The sequence below is a fragment of the Lissotriton helveticus genome, chromosome 7 (assembly GCF_964261635.1).
Source record: "Lissotriton helveticus chromosome 7, aLisHel1.1, whole genome shotgun sequence".
NCBI lineage: Eukaryota > Metazoa > Chordata > Amphibia > Caudata > Salamandridae > Lissotriton > Lissotriton helveticus.
In genome coordinates, this window is record NC_136068.1 from 315,197,488 (window position 1) to 315,210,219 (window position 12,732).

Sequence of the window (12,732 nt, forward strand, 5' to 3'; positions counted from 1 at the left end):
CTGAATGTTAATGCAGTTTGAGGCATCTTGGGTTTTGTGGGTGATTGTGAATGGGTCTCAGAAAATGCATTTTTTTAGTTTGTAATAGTCTCGGGAAACAGAGTGTTTTGATTGTGTTTCAAACTCTTGGACATGCCAATTCCTTAGGATCTGCATCTCCAGTTTTTAGACGTTACGCATTTTTAGAGAAGCCTATTCCCCCATCTCCCTTTTACCCCCATCCAAATTGAAGGCTTCAGGACCTAGTTTCTCATCACCTGGGTACTGAGCACTTAGGCTTGTCCGTTGATACTATTCCTCTGATGTGTTCAGATGGTAAAGTCCTCCTCATGATAATGGATGTGCACCCGTGTCCCGAGTGCCCCAACTGTGCTGATGTCTGGATCCCTAATGCTGATGTTTGTTGTAATAGGCAAACTCTAATCGTGCATGTGGGCCATGACATAGGCCTGTCTCACAAGTTGTGGTCTTGTTGGACTGGGAGGGACGCGCTCAGCGCTACCCTTATAATGGTGAAAGGCTACTACCTTTACCAGGAGTTAAGTAGCACTAGCACGGTGGTGGCAGCATTCTGTGTAGCAGGGGTCTCCAACTTTTTATGTACTGAAAGCTACTTATGTTCAATGAAATGCATTGAGAGCTACTAATATTATTAGTGTTGTATAATTTGTTTTGTTATATGTATATTAAACCAAGCAAAAGCTTTCTAATTTAATAAGCTGGCATGCACACAGGTGAGCTACTCAGGTAGCTGGAGAGCTACAGTAGGTCACGAGCTACTGACGGATACCCCATGTAGTGATCAGTAGGAGTGAATAGGTCCTCTTTAACCTGTGTCTTTGGTGGGAGATCTACAGGCTCACTCATTCAAAGTTCTGCTGCTGTGTGCATAACTCACCCCATGGCCTACATCCTGTTGTTGTGAAGAGCTGTGCAGAGCATGAGTGGTGTACATGCGCTGGGTGTATCTGTGCCTAGGAAGGGTACAATATAGCGATAATGCAGTACTGTGCAGTGCATGCATATTGAATGTATGTGCTAGATGTGTGCTTATAAGTGGTACAGTAAATGAAGGGTGTATTGCTGTGCAGTGCATCCATGTTAAATACACATGACTGGTATATGTGTGGTACAGTACATGAAGGATAGAGTGTGTAGGCTAAATGGATAGGCTGGGTATATGGGTACCTGTGAATGGCTGAATACCTGGCTGTGAGAAGTTGGCCTGGTATATGCTGTCCACTCATTAAAGTGGGCACCCTGTACCAGTCCAAACAACCCTAATGGTGATTTAAGAGGTCAAAGATAACCTTAGAAAGCTATCCAAGTGGTAGATGCGGAGAGCAGCTTTCAGGCTTAGTCTTGAAGGAATGTTAAGCAGCTTGTTTTACCAGAATGCAACCTTAAGTATTGGTTAAATGAAAGGAGAACCACACACTAGTTATAAAAAAAATTATTTATTGATATAACACTCTCTAGTACGACACTGTATCTTCTACACAAACATACTCACAAAGCACACAGTACTGTAGCAAAGGAACAATAGTAAATAGAACTAATACACAGTGGGCTCCAGGGGGAAACCAAACCATATACTTAAATAGTGGTATAAGAACCACAACTCTAGTCAAGACAATGTCTAGAGGAAGTAGAATCGCTGGGACCCCAAGTAACCACCCAAGGTGAGTAAGTAGGGACCCCATGCAGGACATGTGCAGTGTGGGGACACGACCACATGCTCCATACAATTCTTTGGGGAAGTCACGGTTGAAGTCTTAAAGTTTAAGGACCCTTCCCTGTGGCCTTGAAGAAACCCTGCGGAAGTTAGGAGGTTGGAGAGCCATCCCACCTGTGGATATCGTAGTACAAGAGTTGTCTATCCCAGGGAAGCCGGGTGCATAGGTCTGAAGTGGCGTCGGAAACCACCGTCTATCTCAATGGAGGACTTCGAAGAAGAGCCGCTGCTGGATGGAAGAAAAGTGTCCGTTGGTATCCAAAAGTGGATTCTTATTGAGGAGTACCTGAAAGCAGAGGGGACAGTCTTGGTCACTCAGGAGTGACCAGGGGCTCGGTAGATGAATGCCTACCGATGTCTGGGGCTTCAAGTGCGTTGTGGGAGTTCTTTACTCTGCAGCCAGGGGGACCAGGAGACATCGAGGATGACCAGGAGCTAGATGCGAGCTGTCAGTCGAAGGATGTCGAGTGCTGAGGGGTCGGTATTCAGGGGGAGCACCAACAAGCCTTGGCAACGGCAGCCCACACAGAAGGTTAAGGAAGGTTACGTTTCGGACCAGCAAGGTCCTGGAGTCACACCAACCACAAGGGAGTCAGGCCAAGTCTGGATCGACCAGGGGAGCCCAAGAAAAGAAAAGTTGATCCTCCAGTGGACTTACAGTACGGAGGCACAGGAGTTGCGAGAGGACTACAAACTATTTCACAAAGCAGCAGCCCAAGGAGCGCTCTGTGTGAGGAGGCCAGAGTTATTTGTATTAATGGTGCCAGAGGTTGCGGCTACACAGAGCCCCATGCACTTGCTCGGGAAACGCCAACCAGCATATGCAACTGCAAATGAACGCGGTGCACAGGGGTACGGGTATTGCAGCCCCCAGGAGGGATTCTGGCCTCAAACTTGATAAGGCTGTGCTTATTTCTTTTGAATTGGAACTGGCTGCGCTTATTTCTTTTGAATTGGAACTGAGTTCTTTGGATTTGAATTTTGGAATTAATAAATCCATTCTGGAAACTGTGCCGACTGAACCTACGATTGAAGAAAGACTTCTTTCATTGATAATGCATTACTGATTTTGGAGTGCTCGGAAGAACTTTTTTGTTTCGATTGTTTCTCCACCGGTGTGGGGATATATTTGGGGTTGTGGTAACCAACTCCTGATCTTCCTGGAGCACCACTGATGCACTATTTGCTTGTTACTTTCCCCTGATTTGCTGTGCGCCTGTACTGCTAAACTGGTTACCGCATCTTGGTTATTGAAAAGAGGGCAGCTTGGACCTCTAGGGACGTAGAAACCCACCTCCTGTGTTGCTGGAGCCTTCGGAGTCCGTAGGAGCTCAGGAGCAGCATACTGGTCATTCGTGATGTGCCTGCGGTTGCAGGGGAGTGACTCCTTCACTCCAAGGGAGATACCGTCGGTTGTCCTTGATGCTCCATAGGTTTTGCACAGAGCCTGTATGGTGCACGGGTACAGACAATGCTTCAGACTGAGAGGGAATTAAGTCGGGCCCAAACTAAGTCCAGAGTGTCCAGACGGTCGAAGTTCAGTGGTTTCTTGTTCAGAATCTTGTCCACGTCTAATCCAGGGTCATACGGCCAAGTAAGCCCTTTTGTACCCACGAGAGAGGGTTGGACAGATTCAGGGTGCCCTCCCAGGGGAGCTTCTGGACAGTGGGGAAGTTACTCCCTTGACCTTTGTCCAGTTTCGCACAGGAGCCAACTGCTCCCAGGACTGGTTTGAACTGGACTATGCACAGGGACACCAAATGTGCCCCTCATGCAAACTTTTTTTTTTTTTTTAAACCTTTTATTTCGTAAAAAAAAGAGTACAGTTACAAACCTACAACCACAAGGGCCGGTCAGTTATACGCAATAACAAAGCAATACACAGCTCATCAGCCGACAACCCAAGGGTCCGGCAGCGTAGAAGCACAATGTTATCCGGAGCTCATGGCAAGAGAGGATAAATAAAAGGTTTCATATTTTACAATGTATAAACAACAAAAAGGAAAACACGAAAAAGAATCGAGGCAGAACCAAGCAATATAAGGACTGTTACGTACGGTAGGGGGGAGACAGATGAGTAGCCAGCATCAAGAAATCATGGGAGAGGGGAGTGGGGATCGAGAGTGAGCAGTACATCACATATAACAGGAAATCGAAGTACCGAAACGTACAGTCCAGTAGATCGTGGAATGTCAGGGGGCTAAGCGAGGGGAGGAGCACAAATCTCTCCTCGATATGAATTCCATTGGCCCCATATCCTTCCCCACTTCTTGGGCCTACCACGGGAAATGTACACGATTTTTTCTCTAAACATGCACCAGTCCATGTTCTCCTCCCAGGTCGAGACTGACGGTGCCCTATGAGATCCCCACAATTGAGCAATATCTCTCTTCGCAATCATGTTGCCCAGCGTGACCCATTGAGACTGAGCAACAGTACAGTCATTCGGTTCCCAAATATTCAACAAACAGCGTCTGGCCTCAGGGAGTAGCTCAACACCCGTCACTTCACCCATCACCGCATGCACTCGATTCCAGAAAACCACTACCTCCGGGCATTCCCATATAATGTGGAGGAAGGTAGCAAGCATACCACAGCCACGCCGACATGACCCATCCACAGAATAACTCATATGCATCAACCGTGGACCCGTGACATAGACACGATGTAGAATCTTCAGCTGCACCAGTCGGAGACGCGCCGGAATCGCAACTTCTTTAGGGGAGGATATTGCAGCTTGCCAGTCTTAATCGTCTAACTCCAGACCATCACCAATCCATGCATCTCTTAGCTGTATAAGGAGGTCCGAACGGGCATTAATAAGTATTTATATATGAGAGAGATAGTACTGTCAGGGACATGCCCATCCAGCACTCTATCCTCCAGGGGTGAAGACTCTGGGATCGTAGTCCCAGCAGGGAAGACTGAATCAAGTGCGTGGCGGACTTGAAGATATCGGAAATATTCCCTATCCTTCAACGTATACTCCCGTTTCAGTTCGTCGAAAGTTTTAACTCTGCCGGTGGCCCAAAGATCGCCCACTTTGCTGATTACCAATAAGGTCCCATCTGTCGAATCCCTTCGATGACCACAGACCACCCAATTTCTCAGCAGCATACAGAGGGGTTGCTCTAGTCAGTTTATCCGTCCAGCCCGTGGCCGATGTTGCACTACCCCATACTCGTACCGCCACCGCAGTGGGGCCCGTCAGATTCCTCCTGGCGGTTCTGGAATAGAGTGCTCTATTGTAATCCCCCCCGGCAGTTGCCACCTATCCATCTCATACGCGGGATTCGGGACAGGACCATACATGGCATGATTAATAGCACTCAACTGAGATGCCCAGTAATAACGTTTAACATCCGGCAAAGCTATACCACCGTCATACCAGGGCAAAGTCAATTTTGCCAATGCTATGCGGGGCCGCCCGCCCCAAACCAACTTCCTCTGGAGGCTCTCAATTTCACGGAAATAGCTAGCCGGAACCAGATCGAGCGTGTTTTGGATGGCGTATAGGAACCGGGGAAGAGACATCATTTTAAACAAGGCCGCTCTTCATAAAGGGGACAGAGGCAGTCCACACCACGCCGCAACATCCGACCGAAGCCGGACAAGCGGAGGTAGTAAATTCCGCTCATAGCGTACCGTGGGGTCCATCGAAATGTAGATCCCCAAGTACTTGAAGCCAACTCTGGAAACAGGTATAGGGCAAATGCGGGGCAGAAAAGGTTGTCCACCTGTGAGTGGGTAAATGCAGGATTTAGCCCAATTAATAACCAAACCGGAGTTCTTCCCGAAAGAACTCGGGACGTCAAACAGAACACCCAATGACTTACGGGCTTACGGGGAGAAGTAAGGTACAACAATATGTCATCGGCATAAAGCGACACGCGATCCACACGATGGCAGGGGACCATCGTATGCCCTTGAGCGAGGGCTCCCAACGGAGCCACGCGGCAAGGGGTTCAAGAGCAAGCACAAAAAGGAGAGGCGACAAAGGGCAGCCCTGCCTCGTGCCGCGCCCAAGAACAAAGGGTTCCGAGGCCCTTCCGTTGACCACCACCTGAGCCAGCGGTTGCTCATACAAAAGTCTAACCCACCCGATGAACTTGGGGCCAAAGCCAAACTTGGCAAGGGTAGCCCACAGATATGGCCATTCCACCGTATCGAAGGCCATCGAGGCGTCAAGTGAGACCAAGATGGCCGACTCCTCGAGAGACCCCGCCCTTGCCAAGACACCATGAAGACGTTGAAGATTGAGCGCGGTATTTCGGTGGGGGATAAAACCAGACTGATCTGGGTGTACCAAATCACCGATCACCGTAACCAGCCGGCTCGCCAAGAGCTTCGCAAGGATCTTGGGCTCCACATTCAAAAGCGAGATCGGCCGATATGACGAACAGTGTTCACGAGGCTTGCCATCCTTGTGGATGACCACAATGGACGCCAGTCTCTGGTCCCGGGGAAGGAGCCCGAGATCTCGCGATGCCGAAAACATCTGACGAAGATACGGCGCCATTTTGTCAGGGCTCAGCTTATACAGCTCGACCGGTATACCGTTCGGGCCCGAAGCCTTGCCCGAACGAAGCGAGCGGATAGCGAGCGCTACTTCATCGGGGGAAAAATCCGCCTCCATAAGCTCCTTGTCCGAGTCCGACAGACTAGGCAACGCTATATCGCGGAGCAACAAGTGCGAGTCCTCCTCCAGTCTGCCCGAGACCGGCGCGTAAACCTTCTGAAAGTGCTGGGCAAAGACCTCCACTATCTCAACCGGGTCCACCACTCGCACACCATCCACTCTCTCAATAACAGGCACCACCCGATTCAATCTATCCCTTTTGTCCAACCAAGCAATCAATTTTCCCGCCTTGTCACCCACATCATACAGACGCCCCTGCTGCTCACGATTCATCGCCCTAGCCGCATCAGTCACCAGAGCTCTGTATTCAGACTGTTTAAGCGCCAAGGAGTGCAAGCTACCAGGTGTAGTCTCAGACTCCATCCGTTCCTCCAACTCAGTGATGTCATTTTCCAGGCCCACCACTTCCATAGTTCTGCGCTTCCTCTCCCTAGCAATCAAGGATAGAGTCTGACCCCGGATCACAGTTTTATATACCTCCCATGAAGAAACAGGGGAGGACATCGACCCTTCATTCTCAGCAAAGTAGAAATCAATACACTTAACCACTTCCGTACCAATGTTGGGGTTACGAAGATGCCACGGATTAATTGGAGCAACCCGACCCCCGGACTCTAGCCGTACGTCAATAGTGAGCCAGAGTGGGGAGTGGTCTGAGATCCCCCTAGCCAAATGCCTAATTTCCCTCACAGAGACCATCTGTGCCGCTGGTACAAGGATATAATCCAGTCTCGAGAGGCTACCATGAGCTCCTGAATAGAAGGTATACTGGAGCTGTCCAGGGTGCAGCTGCCTCCAACAATCCGCTAAACCCAATGTGTCCAAAAAATTCCCCAGCCATAGCTGCGACGTGAGGAGGGTTCTGCGAGGGCTACGATCCTCTTCTCCACTGACGACTGAATTAAAATCGCCACCCACTACCAACAGGCCATTGGGGAGTCCCAGAACCACCCCGCCCAAATCAGAAAACGTGGTGGACTGTAGACCAGGGGGGAACATACACAGACAAAATGGAGATAGTCTTCCCCTCCCATCGACCCACAACAGCGGCATAGCGGCCCCTATCATCCAACACTGTGTCGTCTATTTCGAGGGGGGAGGGAGTTTCTAACCAGGATGCCCGCCCCCCTCGACCCAGTGGTAAATCCAGAGTGGGCCACCAAACGGTAGCCCCGTCTATTCAGTGCATGGCACGTATTTCCCACGAGATGCGTCTCCTGGAGTAAAACGATATCCGGGGAGTGTCGCTTCAAATACTGCAAAACTATCCCCCGTTTTATCCTATCCCCGAGACCATTAACGTTCCAGCTCAGCACCCTCAGCCCCCTAACCCCATTCCAGAAGTGAACAAACAGTCCCCCCCCCCTCATGCAAACTTTTGGTTGCTGGAAAGTGCACCCACCAGCCCTAATACACTAAATCCTGTCTGCTAGGTGGTCACACTTCCCTGTGACAGGATGCCTATTGTTCCACCTTCGTCTGCTCGAGCTTGGCTCAGCAGCAGGGGGGCAGAAACGTGTCTGGTCGGCAGCAACCATTTTGTGCTGCCCGGGACTAGGCTTGTACCGGGAACACCAGGGACCCAACAAAGCTCGCTTCTGCGGGGTGGAATCGCACCTCCCACACCGGTTACCGGTGTGAGGGCTTTATTCCACAATGTTTGACACCAAACACGATAGGGTTACTTTCAGCTGTTTTAGAGTTGGTCATCACTCGGTTGCATGTTGCCACTCTGTATGTTGTAAAGGGCTGCTGCTCTAACAACCCAGGAGAATGGAGTCCGTAGGCTGCAGAGGTGTCCTGCTCATGCAGTGGCACCCTCTCACTTAGAACCAAACACCCTGCCTTCAGGGTTGTTAAGGCCTGCTATAGGGGTGACTTATAGGTTTTAAGAGTAGTGACCCTTAAGATAGGTTTACTATATCCAAGTAAGTGGTGCATGCACCAACTTACACCGGGTACACTGGCAGGCCAGTAGTTCCATTTTGCATGACCTCTCATAGGTGGCAATACATGCTTCAGCCCATGGGAGGCCTTTGGGGTACCTAAGCCCTGGGTACATGGGTACCTTATACTAGGGACTGACCAGGGTACCCCAGTATCCAATCTGGAGTGTGCCTAAGTACATAACATAACAGTTTAGGGAGAAAGCAGATAGACTGGGGCCCTGATTAGCAGGATCCCAGTCCGACTAGTCAAAAACAGTATCACATTTAGAAAAAAGTTAGGGTAACCATAAGAAGCAAATCCTACTTTCCTACACTGGCAGACTCTTGGTTCCATTTTGGGGGACTCTGGGCTGCATTGAAAGACATGAGGATAGTAGAGGAATCCCCCGACATATGTATGTATTGCTGCATTCCTTTAAGCCAGGTACCCCCCGTACAATTTAAAGGATGCTCTGTGATTCAGATAGAGTACGCAAGTAAGAGGCCGGTCATATCTCAGGAAGGGATTGGGCGAATGAAGGGCTCGTTAATAGTAGAGCTGATGCCCTGGGCTAACCTTTTGATACATCTATCACCATGGTTGGCATCCAGGTGTGAACTTTAGTCACTCCCATGGCATGTGCTGTGTGGTTATCAACTTTGGAGTCACTTCTGCTGTGACAGACTGCTTTCAAGAGCAAGAGAGCAGAGGAATGGGCACTTCAGAAGAAACAGTCTCCCAACATAAGCCTCAAAGATTCAGACACTGATAGAATGAATGACTGGTACTTCTATAGAGCAGCTACTCATCAGATTGTCTCGGTGCTGTTTTAGGCAACAAAGGGGGAACGAGTTTGTGGGCCATTGTAATCCTAACATACTTAAAGTCTGAATAGGAGTCTTCAACTCCTTTTTAAATTTTATTTCATCCAAGATGAGTCCCTCTGCTGCTCTAACAGAGAAGGGAAAACCTGCCCACCATTTGAAACAGGGGACCGCAATCTGGCTTTACTGGAGTGCAGGGGTCGCCCAGGGCAATATTCTGCAATTCTCTCATTAAGGTACATAAACCCCTTATTAAGGAGGGCTTGATGCATAGAGGTCAGTGTTTTGTACATTGTAAGTTGTTTAACTAGCAGCCATTGAAATCTCTCCCAGTATAAACACACTGATGAGTACTTCGGTGTTCTGTACAATAGGCGGATTGCCATATTCTGCATGATTTGAAGCCGCTGGGTCAGGAACTCTGGAAGGCCCAGGTACAGAACATTGGCATAATCCATCCTGGACAAAATCATAGACCTGACCATTGTGACTTGAGCGTCCTGCGGAACTAGATGGAGAATCTTAAGCATGTGAAAAATCCAGAAGCACGCTTTCACCACTGCTGACGCCTGTGCATCAAATGCCAGTTGAGCTTCAAACACGTAAGTTTAGGATCCGTAAAAAAAATCTTTCCCGTCATTGTCAGCGTCCTTAATATAGTGTGTATAGAAGTTACTGCATATCCTCTTAAGGTTTTCATGGTAAACCTTCAAGGCCTTTTTATAGTTGACTTTGTCGGGATCCCAGTAGTGGTGCCGCTAAGCTATTTCTAGTTTCTTGCACGCTCTTGAAATAGTTCTGAGAGAACCAGTGTGCTCAGCGGGTGGTGTTAACTTGTTTTGAGGCTGTAATAGGAGCTACCGAATCAGCTTCTCTACTAAGCCTAGAGCTAATGGCAATGTTTCCCTTTGTAGCAGAGTGTGAGGTTACTTAGATCACATTTAAGTCTGGGAATGGACTATAAGAAGTGCAGTTTTAGACCCCAACATTTATCAGCTGTCAAGCAGCGAGTCCGGTTGTGTGAAGAGAAGGCCTGCTGTTCTCCCTACTGGGCGAGGTGACATAACTCCGGGATTAAGACCACCGGCTCTAGAGCCTGAAGCACCAGCTCCTGCCTGCTTGTCAAGACCAGGGTGCCTTTTGTAGGACAAGGAGAACATTGGAGGGAGCAAGTTCCAGCGGGTAATCCCGTCGAGCGGATTCCTTTAACAAGGTGTGAGGAAATGGCTGTTGCGCTGATCTGATAGTTGCCCATGTGCAGGACATAGATGGCGACCCTCAGTCCCCCCCCTAATGCCAAGAGACGGCCGCTGTGAATTGAGCTGTGGATATTGCTGTGGCCAGGCCCTGTGTGCATTTAGGCATCAGCAGCCCCTTATGTCAGGAGGGGCTGCTGTAAAGTGAGCTGTAACCAACGCTTGTCGATTGGGTTGGAGCATGTGTACAGTGAAGGATCAGTGACCCCCGTATGCCAAGTGGGGCGGATAGATGTGTGGAGTGTGCTATAGCCCTTGCACGGTGAACAGTTGGCATCCGTGTTTGCCAGGAGGGACTGCTGTGCGGGCATCTGCTGTACTGATCTAGTTGTTGCCCGTGTACGGTGGAGATAATGACCCCATATGCTAGAGGGGGTCAACTGGACTAGCCAGAAGCGTGACCTGATCCAGAATGTCGCTTGAGGATTGAGGCCTTTTTATAAACCCCTGCACAATTGCACCTGAACGAGGGATCCGGACCGGAACCTTTCGTCACCTTCCACACCACAGTGGGACGAGCCAAAAACTCCTCCTGCAGGAGGAGCCCACGGTCACTGTGGGTGAGTGACTGTGTGCAAGGCCTTCGGCGATAGTCAAGTACAGGCCACATAAGGGAATGTACAGTAAACCGCATTGACCAGGACTAGCTGCTGCCGCTCCAGCGCCCACAAAGTGGCACACAAAGGTAAGGAAGGTCGGACCCTCCAACCTTTGAAGACACAGTTCGACTCAATTCGGCCCTGGGGGAACATGCTTGCTAGGTAACTCTTTGGACCTGGAACATGTTAACTTCCTAATCTAGTTGAAATGGACTCTTAGTGGGGCTTACCCTGCACTTTTGCCTATAATGCATAGACCATATACATTATTGCGAAGAAGTGGGGGTCTGAACTGCATACGAAACATTAGTGGCTCGACCTTAGTAGTGTTTGTCGATTTTGTGTTTCACTTTTTGCTGACTGTGCTTAAAATAAAATACTTTTTGGGCATTTAAGTGATTTATTTGGTTGGTATTTGCTGCTAATGCCTGTATTTTGTTGTGAGCCCCTGTCCACTCCCCTATAATAAACTTCCCTCCCATGATTCCCCCCACCCAACACCACCTACTGCTGAGAGCCAAGTACTGAAGGGGTACTTGACCCAGTTGCTCAGAATCCATAGTAGGTCGGGCCCAAGGACATCTGGAGTAAATGGTCTTGGACACCATGGTTGGGTACAGTAACTCCTGTTTTCCCATGGCTCTCTGAAATGGGTTCTGACTATTGATTGCAAGCAGTGGGGCACCTAGCATTTAGGAGCCAGGATACAAGATTGCCATTGGCTACTTCCAATTTATGGCAGTAGTACAATCAGTCTAGTTGTTTTATGCTCAAAGGCTACACGCATAGACAATGTAAAACACTGGGATGGGATTAGACCTCAGCACCATGTCCATAGATTAGAAGAAGGATTTATATAGGGACAGAGGGTTGAGGATTCCCTCGAGTAGGGACAGAGAGGTCCTTGCTAACTTTATTAACAAGTTTGAAAGGTGAAAGGAAAGAGGCTTTAGTGGACTGCGGTGATGGCATCCTAGTAGGAGCCTAGGAAGAGGGTGCTGTGGATTCAGGCTCTTGGATCGCCTTACGACAGATCTCTCCCAGACATTTGTGACCCCTAATGCATTTTCCAGAGTTTCACCAAGACACTCCGCACCTTTAGGGCCCTATTCACAAAGGTAAACTTAAGCGTTTGGTCTTCACTCTAGACCAAATGTCTACGTTTACAACTTTAAGCATTCACAAAGGACATTTATGAATACTCTATTTAGATCCACACACGCAGTGGAGATCTTCTCCAAGTGCAGACTTAAAGGTAGTACTCCTAAATGCTCTTTGTAAATTCCCAAAGTCATAAACGTAGACGTTTGTTGTAAGTTAAGACCAAACGTCTAAGTTTACCTTTGGGAATCAGGCCCTAGTTTCTAGAGTACCTCTGGTATGTACACCTACTCGAATTTGTAGGCTACAACTTTCACCAGCTCAAGGATCTAAGGGGTTCTTGGTTGCTCAGAGTCCATCATAGTTTGGGCTCTGGGCATCAGGAGTTAAAAGTCTTAAATAGACTGAATGCACACTTCCACTCTTTGAACCCAGAGTTTATTTTGAAGATATGAGTATTCTCTCTGAGCTCACTAAATCTATTAGCTAGGAGTCAACTTGGCTTTTTAGAAGCCTGATTTTCTTTATCACATATGTTGTTCTATTTGTAGTCAACAAGATAGTGAAAACTACTATCGTCAGATTGATAGTCTGCATATCCAAAACACGAAATGTGTTCAGCCTACTCCTGGGATTCACTTTTGATTCA

At 48.6% G+C, this 12,732-nt stretch overlaps 1 protein-coding gene across 6 annotated transcripts in view; it reads left to right on the top strand.

Annotated features, from left to right (window-relative positions):
• Positions 1–12,732, top strand: part of MYBL2 (MYB proto-oncogene like 2) — a 230,784-nt gene that overhangs the window by 98,101 nt on the left and 119,951 nt on the right. The gene's annotated exons all lie outside the window — the stretch shown is intronic.